Here is an 11,596-nt window from a genome sequence, read left to right on the forward strand (position 1 = left end):
GTCTTCTAGAAAGGTCGGAACTTCCAGATGTCAGTCCGGACCTGCTCACGCAGTCCTCCGGAGGGTAGGCTGAAAACCCTGAGAGCGGTGAGGGATGTGGCCATTAGGACTTTCCGTCTAAACTGGAACACTGGAGAGTAAAATGTGACCCAGCATGACCAGAAGCCTAAAGGGGGAATGAGCAGTTGCCCCATTTTGAGGACCCAGCACAAAGGTTAAGGCTCCTGTAGCTCGTCTAGGCCACAAGTGAGGACATCGGGCCCAGAGAGGGGGCAGGTCACATTCTAGACAACACAGTGAGTCAGCGGGATGGGACCTGGGTGGGAGAACTAACTGGCGCTCTCCTGGGGATGGTATTTTGAGGAGCCCCGTGTGACATCTGTCCTATTCTTTTCCTACTTCCATTCTGTTCTCCTTCTAGAACACTCTGCCCTCTGATGCCTCCCTTCCTCCCACCCTGTGGACTTTTGCCCTCCTGCCCAGCACAGCACTCTGTCCAAAGCCCCGTCCCTCAGTCATATCGTGAACCCTTCTCCACCTGCCTGCATCTCCAGGGTACCCTCCCGTACATCAAGGTTTGTTATGCTTCTCCATCAACCCCCCCTGTCCCTTTTCCATCAGCCTGTTGCAGGGGAGGTGAAGGGGTAACAGACCTCAGGGTTAGCCAACTCGGGTCCAAATGGTTCTGCCACTTCCTGGCTGTGTGACTTGGGGTGAGTACTAACGTTTATGATCCTCCATTTTCTCATTTGTAAAATGGGGGCAATATTCCCTCAAATTTGAGACCTGTGCTTCTCATGGAAATTTGGGTGCCTCTTCAGTCAATGGACACAAGGAACGAGGGCACTGTTCTTTTCTCTGTGATGCTGTTATTAAAGCAGTGTTGTGTCTTCCAGTTAACGGTGTGTTGAACCTGAGAAAATTCAGAGCTACCACGTGGTGACTAGAAGTTTCTAGTCACATGGCGAGTAGAAGTTTCTCCCCCTACACTCCCCTCACTCCCCCCACCCCTGCAGCCTGAAGAGCATCCGGGACCATCTGGCCAGACCCTCTCCCAGGGGAACAGGCAGGGCTCAGCTCTGCATCCATTCATTTGTTTTCCTGAAAAAAAAAAAAAAAAACAAAAAAACAAAAACCCAGAAAAAATGCATCCTGGAGGTGCGAGGTCTGGAAGGACCTGAGCCACCTGGCAGAGGGCAGCAGGAAAACCAAGTGTTTACGGGGTTTACAGACAGGAATGTTTCCACGGCTCTGTGGGCCCCACAGCAGACTCCCTGGAGAAGCGTCAGGCTGTTGGGAGGGGAAGAATGTCCGGGCCGGGATTTCTGCTCAGCCCACTACAGCCCTTCCGCTGAGCAGGGGTTGGGGTGCCCTGAGGCTCCCCCCCAACCCTACCACCCCTTCCCACCCCAGGGGAGGGAGAGCTCTTCTCAAAAGCTCAGGGACAGGGATAGGCTGAGGGAACAGGGCCTGGTGTGGGCACCTTCTGGTTTGAAGCGCTGTCCTCCTCACTCAGGGTCCCTTTTCCCCTCAGTGGAGTTCGTGTTTACCTCCCCTGTAAAAGTTGGAAAGTTAATGGCCCCATCTGGCTCAAAAAAGCTCTGAAGAGACACCATACCTTGCCCTCTTCTCTAGCCCCGTCCAACCATAAAGGAGTGTCTCGGTTCGAGTACCCCCAAATCTGACCCCTGAAAAAGAGCTCTTGGGACCCAGGAGCTGGTGAATGATCTAGAAGATGGTATCAGAAGTCAGGAGTGAGGGCAGGTAAAGAAGGAAGGAGAGCCTAAGAGGTGCCCCATGGCTCTGGTAAGTGCTGTGGGCAAGTCAGACTCAGTGCTGCTGAGGAACTTGTGGAATGTACCAGACTTGTCCCCCAGAAGGAACATGTCCCCAGTGACTTCATCCTCCTTGGGTGAGGGTCCTTCAGGGTGTTAACCTTCTGTGTTTTGAAGCCACCTCTGCTTGCAGATCGAGCAAACTCCCTCAGCTTTCTAGAAACTTCTTTGGCAGGAAACTGAGAGGCAGACAGCACTTGAGTGGGAAGACTCACAGGGGCAGGATCCACACTTAGGCCAAGGGGGCTGAAGTGATACCAGGCAGGAACCACCAGCTTCTCTCACAGGTGAGGTATCATTCACCACCCTGCTCAGTGCCCACCACTGGCTTCCTACTATGAGCCGCCTCACGACTCATGTGATCCTTTCATCTCTTAAAAACTATTAAAATTACTTTGAAAATAATTATTTCAAAATAATTATTACAATTATTTTTTTACAACGGTATTGGTGTAAAGATAACCCAAATCAGATTCATTATTATATGTGCAGCATGATATTTGTATTTTTCTTTGAATTTGTATTCTTGTTTTTGATTTTAAAAATTGCAATTAAAACATTTTCATGGACCTCTCAGTGTGTGCTGGGCCCTGGGCATGGCGCCTACTCTGCCTGCTCTGCTGCTTGTAGAAGCCTCCTCCTGTCCCACATCCCGCCACGTTCTTGGTCCTGTGTTCCCTTGCTCCCCCAGGCCTGGCCTCCTTCTGCATGGGGGCTGTCCCAAGTATTTTAGAGCATTGGAATAGAGCTGTCTCAGGTCATAGCTTAAATGCCACCTCCTCTCAGAGGCCTTCCTTGATAGTCTCTCTCACACCTTCCTCTTGTCCTTGCAGCCCTCATCACCCTGACAGTAATATATGAATGAATTTGCTTGCTGTTGAGGGTCCATGATCCCGTCGGGACCATAAGCTCCATGAGAGTAAGGATGGGGTCTGTGTGATCCTTCTCTCCATCACCAGGGCTTAACCAGGCTGCCCGGGTGAGCTTCCCAGAGCCCCTTCAGGAAGGCAGGGCCAGGCAAGGCAGGGCCAGCTGTCCACCCTGATCGAGATTGCTTCACCTAAGAGAACTCCCTTGCCCCGCTCTCCCCACCTTCCAGAACATTCTGCATCCAATGACTAAACAACCTGGGGGGGATAAAGGCTCAGCCCTCACCCTACTTGGGACAGCCCTTGATGGCTCATCCCAGCTGCAGAATTCCCTCTGAGGAGGGCCACGGCCTCTCCTGGGTCTACATAACGATTCCCGCCCCCCATCCAACTTGCCCTTGCCTGCCTCACCAGTGCGGTCCCTAGGGCGTCTACTACTCAACTTCCTGTGTTCAGTCTCCGCTGGAAACCCACCAGCAGCCCACAGTGGCACCCCCTGGGCCATTGCCATAGTCTAATCCATACAGAATGAATGAGGCAGGGCTATAAGAGAAATTTATTTATATATTTATTTATTTATTTATTTATTTATTTATTTATTTACTATTCTATAAGAGGAATTTATTAAGAGCCTGCTAACATTTTTTGATTTATATCTGAGATATTTTTTAAAAAATTTTATTTATTTATTTGAGAGAGAGAGAGCACGAGCAGCGGGAGAGGCAGAGGGAGAAGTGGACGCTCGGAGCAGCAGGGAGCCTGATGCGTGGGTGGATTCTGGGACCCTGGGATCAGGATCTGAGCCAAGTCAGATGCTTCACCCACTGAGTCACCCAGGTGCCCCAGCTGAAGAGCTTATTAAACAGTTGTCCTCTGAGCCCCCTTAGGGACTGGGGTGGGGGACGGACAGGGAGGGGAATTATTCTGAATACCTAAGGCAGGGCCTCTGATCTCCACTTGTATCCAAGTAGCTCTGCTTTATTTCACCGTATAACTCAATTCTGTTTGAAGAAAAGATTCTTCTAGGAGAAAAAAAAAGGTTAAAAACCATTGATTTACATGTCACAGTACTGCTAATGAGGGTGGTGATAGCCGGTGCCCATCGGGAGTTCCTCGGGGTGCACATGCCTCGTTCTAGAATTCAGGATACTGAGCCATAAAGATCTTAGGTAGATGCCCAAGGTCACAGCGGGGAGCTGTGTCCAGCAGGATCTCCGCTGGCGTTGTGTAGCATTCAATCCCAGGGGCTGAGAGAGGCAAGATGCAGCCGGATACAACTCTCGTGTCCCTTTAGAGGAAAACACCCAGCTTTTTTTGAAATTCAGAAGCCCAGCAGACTTCCTTCTCTGCCTGAGTGTCTCCCCGTCTCCCTTCCCTGGGGTACGAATGGGGCAGGGTTAGCAGGGAGGCAGAGGGAGCAGGGAAAAGCGTAGTTGAATTTTTGAACAGATATCCCAACAAGGTGATCATTCAACCCTATATTTCGCAGGTGGCCAGACCGAGGAGGTGATGGGCCCACGGGCCTGCAGAACTCCATGGTCTCCAACTTCCCAGCCAGCCCAAGGCTCAGTCCACTCTGCCAGGCTGCTTCCTGGACTTTCTGAAGCCCCTCGATGAAGATAAGGCCCCGGTCCTTGGCACCCGCCCACAAAAGCCCAAAATCAAGTCTAGGGGAAAAGTCTGACCTTAGTGCACTGCCATGGGGCTCTGGAATCCCAGGAGGCAGGACACGGCAACGGCTGCCAAACTCTATGTCCTCCAGAGTTTCGTAACGCGGTTTACTTAGTCTTAAACTAAGGTCCTGGGACATCATCAAGAAAAGAGGGCAAAGTTTCTCAGGCTCCCTGAGGAGAGATGCTTCAGCTGAGTTTGGCCTCCATTTCCCCCAGGGACTCAGGGGCAGCGAAGACCACATTTGGGATTCTGCCAGGCAGCCTCAACCCAGCTCCGTGAAGCCTCAGCTGCACTGGACCCTCTCAGGGTCCCTGGGGTTCACAGGCCTGCTTCAGCCTGGAGCTCCGAGCTGAGCAGACTTGCCAGCGGGCGGGCCTTGGGGTCCCCAGACAACAGTGTCCCCCTCAGCCTCCTTCCCTGTGTGCGTATGTGGAGCAAAGCACTTTTCTTATCCAGAAAGTTGACGTGGTCATCGGGTTAGAAAAAGTGAGGAGTCCACCACGGGACGCCCTGTGGGCTTGGCTTATGTGTCTCTCGTCCAGTGTTCCCCACCCATACGGACCCCGACATTCTTAACAGTGATATGGGGGCAGTTGTTTCAATGAATTCATCTTTGGACAGATCGTATTTGTGGGGGACAGTCCCGTGAGGGAGGCAGGAGTAGTGGGACGTTAGCCAGCTTGCTGGTCGACTTCTTTGTCTCGTGCTGGAGCGTGTGTGACTTTATTTTTTTTTATTTTTTTTTTTTTTAAAGATTTTATTTATTTATTTGACAGAGAGAGATCACAGTAGACAGAGAGGCAGGCAGAGAGAGAGAGAGGGAAGCAGGCTCCCTGCTGAGCAGGGAGCCCGATGCGGGACTCGATCCCAGGACCCTGAGATCATGACCTGAGCCGAAGGCAGCGGCCTAACCCACTGAGCCACCCAGGTGCCCCGCGTGTGTGACTTTAGATGAAGAAAAACAAGCCTGAGGTTTGAGTAGAATGTGCCGCCAATTCTTTGGCAGATGCATGATTGCTCCTGAACTTGCCCCATACAGATGCCATGTAATCTATAGGTTTTATTTTTATATATTTTAGGTACTTACATTTTATATATGTGTACGATGTGCTCTAACTTAAGTTAGAAACAAGTCCTTGCCTCTCATGACTCTTCTTGAGAATTTCCTCGGATGTTGTTGCCTCTTTATTTTTCTATGTAAACCTTTGATTTGGCTTATCTAGTTGTGGGGGGGGGGATCTTTGTTTTTGTTGTTGTTGTTGTTGTTGTTGTTATTTTATTGGGAATGCATCAAATTCATAGTTTAATTTGGAAAACAAAATCCCAACTTTAGGATTGGAGTACCAGGTCTTCCTATCCAAGGCTTAGGGTGACTTTGCATGTGATAAAGTGAAAATGTCTTCTTTGGGGTCCCCTGGTAGGATCCGAAAGTTTTCTTTTCTTTTTCTCAAACAGAAATCTTGCCCATTCCTTGTTTATTCACCACATCCATTCCTGCTCATTCCGGGAGAAATTATAGAGTCTGAGTGTTCAAGACTGTCAAGTCCTGGGGGGAGGGAAGCAGTGCATTCCTGCAGGTGACAGAGAGAGGCCTGTTGTCCCGCTTCCATGGTCCCTTTGTGTTTTGTGCCTTCCGTCTTTTTCCCAGCCACACATTATGCCCGTACCCAGACCAGGTGCCCAGGTGGCCCAGGGAGCCTTTTCTCTCTAGGCTCCAAAGGCATCGCCAGACATCTGTCTCTGATCCCATAGGACCCACAGCCCAGGGAGGCACCTTCCAGCTGGGGGAAGCCCCCATGTCACCCCTGCTTCCCCTCCTCAGGCACTGTCTCTGGGGTCACTTTTTGGAAAATGAAAGCCAAGAAATCTTGCAGGCCAGGCAGCGTTTCTGCCTTGGCTTAGAAACTGCCACTTGCTTGAAGAGGTGGAAGGAAGAAGGGGATACAGGCAAATAAGATGTAAATGAGCCTTATGGAACAAACCTCCCATATTTCCCCGTGTCTCCTGCAAGGGAATCCCTCCAGACCTTCAGTGTCTCCTCCCCCTTCCTCCTACAAGTGCTGCTCCAAGTCAAGCCTAGGCTGTCCTACATAAATCAAGAGGCCAGAGCTGAGTACTGGTCCCCCAGGTGTATCCACAGGCTCTCCAAGGTCAAGGTCCCGAGAGCCTTAGGAAGTCACAGTGGAGGGAGCAGAGGCAGCTGCTAACCACTGGAGTGTGCACCATAGGGAGCCAGGCTCTGAGATGACCCCACAAGGCCATCATGATGAACAACTCCAGGGGGCGCTGTTGTCCCAGAGCACACGGTAAATGGTGCCTCCTGGGGGTGTGCAGCAACCCAATCCCTAATGATTTAATAAATAACACAAGGAAATCAAGGTTCATTCCGACAACCACTGAGCCTCATAATCCCTAATGCTTGCATTATCCTTTGTCATTTACAAGGAAGTGTCACTTCTGCTTTCTCTCTAATTCTCAGAATGGCCTTGCTTGTGGTGCGGACAGAGTGATGACTCTTCCTGCCTTGTAGAGGACAACATGAAGCTCAGAGATACAAGCAAGTGCCTCAGGGTCACACAGCACATCAGAACCTACAAAGTTCAAGCTGACCGGCTTAAACTTGCGCTCCGTCTATGTAATAACCAGTTCCCATCTCTGCCTCCCCCAGCAGGGAGCTCCGGGAGGGCATGGCTGTGCCCTCCTCCTCCCTGCCTTCCTGCCCACGGCTGTGCGGGCAAATGTTTGTTCGGCTCGGGAGGGACCCCGTGCAGATGAAGTTCCCGGTCAACACAGTGTGCCCTTGGTCCTCCGTGAACATTTGTTGAATGAATGAGTAGATGAACAATGATCACTTATACCCAAAGCTTATGAACCCTTCGCAGCTGGTAAACCCCATTCTCATGAATTCCAGTGATTGCCGTGTAATAAACCATCCCCAGACTTAATGGCTTGAAACAACAATGGACTATCTCCCCTCTGACTTCTGTGTGTTGCCCCACGGTCCTTGTTCGGGGTCTCTCGGGTCGTCAGACATCGGCCTGACTGAGCCGGACATCCCTGGTGAGTCGCTCACCTGGCTGGCAGGTGATGCTGGGGCCTGAGTGCTGTCACGTGGCCACGTGGTGTGGGCGTTACCAGCGCGAGGGCTGGATGCCAGAAGAAGCACCCCCAGAGCTAGCGTTCCAGGGGACCCAGGCAGAAGCTGGACCTTCTGAAAGGAGGGAATCCGCGGAGGCCGGCTTTGAAAACTCTCCATGGCATCATCTGTCCTTTCACAGAGCAATGAATTTTGTGACCATCAAGGTCTACTGTTACACCAATGTCTGTGCTCTCTAACAGGTGCTGGGCATAGAGCAATGAACTGAGCAGGTGCATTTCTGCCCTTTGCTGGACTCAGCGGGGGCTGCTTGCTGGTAGATCCAGTCGCTGCCCTCTGCTCTGTGCTCTGGGTCTCAGGCCACTGGCCCTGGAAACATCGCGTCCCAGACTCCCTTGCCAATTGGCTTCTAGCACCAGTAGGCGGCTAGAAGGTGGAAGAGAGGAAGAGCCTGGGTGTCTCGTACCCACCCATCACTTCGGGCAGCATTTCCAGCAGAGGCCATGTCACCTCTGTGACCCCAGCCCTACCGGGCTGCACAGGTTCTTGGGCCCTGGTGACATCACTTTGTCCCTTTGCCCCATCTTCCCTAAGCGTGGGGGCAACTTCTTGCCACTGCCAAACTCTGGGTGGTCCCCCGGTTGGTTTTCTACCTCTTCTAACACCTTTGTGATCGGTTGGCTGTATTGAATTCCTTCTGCTAGGCTGCCGGAGGTGGGCTGTTCTCCTGCTGGAGTTCCGGTGTGACGATCTAGTCCACATAACCCGCCTGGGAGGAGACGACTTTTATACCCCCATTTTACAGAAAAGGAAATGAAGGTTCCAGGCCCCTTATCAACAAGGAAATTCACAGGAAGGGGGTGGGGGTGTCTCGGAATTTCTCCTGCAGCCACGCCTCTGCATTTCACTTTCGGGGATATCAAGGCATTCAGTAGTAGGCGAGGATTCCAGATTATGACCTCCAGACCCTGCCCAATGCTTTTGCTGCAGGGAATTGGGTGGGGAAGCCAAGTGTTTTAGGGTCGAAGACATGAGTTCGAATCTTGGCACTACCATGTCCAGCAAAGCAGATCTGGGCGAGCAACTGGCAATGCTTGGAACGCCAGGAGAGCTCAGTGTGCTGCCGGCTCAGCAGGGGCCACAGAGACCTGGGTGCACTTTCCATCCCGAGGCCCCAGCCCCTGTGGGTCATGGCCGTGTGGGAACGGGGTCAGTGTGCCAGATCTGCCCAGTGCTCAAGGAAAGCCTAAACCACCCCTCCCTTTTTTGGTAGAATTTTGCATCTTCAAAACACTAGGCAGGCCATACAAAACCCAGCCATGGGGTGTTGGGACCCCACGGCTGAACCCAGCCGTGGGGTGTCGGGACCCCATGGCTGAACCCAGCCGTGGGGTGTCGGGACCCCATGGCTGGTGTTTCCAGCTCCAGCTCTGAAGACTTACACAGACATTAGAAAGCCCACCACAGCCTGCTTTCTATGAGCAGCCACCCTGGGAATGAATGACTTGGTTTCTTTTTCTTGTTTGTCTTTTTCCAAGAATGCAAGAGCCCTCTGGGAGTTGCTGGTTTTTCTCCAAAGCTTTGTAAATTTAGGTTCCCTTCGAAGTTTCCGATCTATAGGCAGCTCACATCGCAGAGCTCTGGGCCAGGGCTGACGGTGTGCCCAGGGAGACCCAGGTGTGACTCCACCCGGAGACCCCAGGTTAAACTTTCTATATTAATTTTATCTTCTGGTCGGTAATGCCTCTGATTATATGCAGATTTATGAGAATTCTTTCCATAGTCACACTCAGTACCGTTTAGTACTCCAAGCTAGAAAACAAGACTCCAATCTTAACTCTGTTCAGCCACCCCAGTCTGGCTTTGGTTCAAAGGCCTTTCTTTTACCAGTGCCCATCTCGAGCAACGATTGCACAGCGGAGGAGGGCATGGTCTTATCGGAAGAAAAGCGATTTTAGGATTTCAGCCCAAGGTTTCACCTTGCAACAGAAGATGCCAACAGGGCTGATGGAAGGGAAGAGACAGAGGGACAGTGACCCTTCGGCTAGCTTCTGGGGAGGCGCACGCCCTGTCTCCCAGGGTTAATTTGCTGCACAGTGAGATGCAAATCCAGGAAATGCACCGGGTGTCAGGTCTCGGGGACATGGAGAGCTGACCTGGTCTGCACCCACCTGGAGAGCCCAGGTCCCATGCCCCATGTCCCAGAACTGCAGCATGGGGATAGCTGGGGGCGGGGTAGGGGACCCGCTTCTCTCAATCCACAGCTTCCTCCCTTCCAGCAAACCCATATGTCCTCTTTGACTCAAACTATCCCTTGGCCTGATTTGGGTTGGATGGCATCGTTCAGCTAAATCATTTGTGCAACATTAAGATCCTGCTGAATACCGGGTCTTGGTGCCATGATGCGGGGGGCGGGTGGTGGGTGCAGAGAGCGGATAATCTGACCCCCAGGGAACTCCCAGTCCAGTGGGGAAACAGACATGGGACAGACAGTTGCCGAAGAAGACCCTTGCTGCCATTTCTAGAAGTCAGGAGGGAGGAAAGGGAAGGGGAATCAAGCCAGATTTGACTTTGGGTTTTCTTGTTTGATGGTATTTAAAAACCAAGCGGTGGCCATCACGGGGGTACAGTCTATGGTCTGTGAGGTAAGGCCACTCCCAGGACATACGGACCCCCAGACAGACATGGGGGAGCAGAGTGGAAGGTAGGACCCTCAGTTGCCTTCCCACCTTTAAGATCAGGTATGGGGAGAAGACAGGACCTGCAGCACAGGCCCAGGGGGCCGCGGGCACACTCCAGTCCACAGCTGGGGGTCGGGGGACAGCACAGCCTGGGCTCCTGCTCAGAGGCCAAGCCTCCTCCAGCCAGTGCCAGGGCAGCCTCCCCTGCTGCAGCCCCAGGGCAGAAAACAAAGGTCCCAACCAAGGCAGTATGAGCATGGGGTGGAAGACGGATCCCAGGGCGCCCCACCTGCCTCGGTGCAGATCTGGTGAGTCCTCCTGGTGAGCCCTCCGGAGTGACCCTCCACATGCCGGCTGGGCTCTCAACACACTCACTGATGCCTCCCTGTGCGCAGGGCTCCCTTGGCTCTGAAGCCCCAGGATTTGGGGCCAAGTCTTAGCCCTAGACCCTTTGCTCACACTATCAGCGGCTTTCTCTCCCCGCTAAGGTTGCTCAGTCCGTCTGTCTGTCCCTTCAGGACCACCTCTTCCCCGTTTTAGCAGACGATTATAGTGTATGGGGAGGAAGGAGAGCACTGCTTTCGAAGGACTCTAGTTATGGCCCTCGCGACCCCCAGCAAGGGCTGCTCCCTCGGAAGTCCTCGGGGCCGTGGTTGGCCAACTGCAAAGGCTCTGTTCTGTCCTTTCTAGTCCAGACTCCTGCCACCCCTTCGTCCCTCTGTGAGAGCCAGGATGGAGAGCGCCACCCCGTATCTGGGGCAGACAGCTCCTGGAGCCGGACCCTCTGACTTGGTCTGCAGGGGACAGCCTGTGGGACTTCTGGGGCTCAGCTAGACCCTTCCAGCAAGCTGGGACAGTGGGCCACCACAGTACAAAGACTAGATGATTTCCCCAGCCCTCCCCACCCCACCTCCGGGACTTCCACAGAGGGGAAAAAAAAAAACCCTGTTTCCTGGCCGATTCACAGGCTAATCTATCACCACCAGCTCCTTGGGGGGAAGATGACAAGAAGTGAAAAGGCTTTGCCTCTGGTCAAATTAATAGCAGTAGCATCTTCACCATGAAAAGAAAGCATATGGGTGTAGTTAGACACATATAAATCCCCATCCAGGGGGCTCCTGACAGAGAACTCTGCCGGGGATAGGCAAGGCCAGGATGAAGGTCTCCCCGAGCACCAGTGAGAGGAGCAGAGGGCTTTCAGCCCGTAGAGGAGCAGCATTGGGTCAGCTGACAGTGGCCTTCTGTGCCTGCAGATCTGGACGGGGGAGGTCAGAGGGGACAATCCCCCCAGGCCCCATGTGCGGACCTGGGCCGCAGTGCAGAATCGATACACAGAGGTATTCGAATCCACAGGAGCTGCACCGCTAGGGCACCAGCCACTGGCCCTCTGTGCCCACTGGGCTCACATCTGAAGTGTAAAGGGGCCCCTGAAATGTGCTC

The 11,596-nt window shown here is 52.8% G+C and overlaps 1 long non-coding RNA gene across 2 annotated transcripts; it reads left to right on the forward strand.

The window, feature by feature from the left end:
- The first annotated feature begins 441 nt into the window (after nt 1-441).
- Nucleotides 442-7,319, forward strand: LOC116590045. Of its 2 annotated transcripts, none has more exons than XR_004285508.1 (4): nt 442-575; nt 1,636-1,806; nt 2,011-2,122; nt 6,858-7,319. It is a non-coding gene; the product is annotated as an uncharacterized LOC116590045 (long non-coding RNA). The 2 variants fall into 2 exon arrangements; XR_004285509.1 differs by lacking the exon at nt 6,858-7,319 and adding an exon at nt 2,669-2,730.
- The last annotated feature ends 4,277 nt before the right edge of the window (nt 7,320-11,596 follow it).

The sequence above is a fragment of the Mustela erminea genome, chromosome 5 (assembly GCF_009829155.1).
Source record: "Mustela erminea isolate mMusErm1 chromosome 5, mMusErm1.Pri, whole genome shotgun sequence".
In the NCBI taxonomy this organism is placed as follows: Eukaryota; Metazoa; Chordata; class Mammalia; order Carnivora; family Mustelidae; genus Mustela; species Mustela erminea.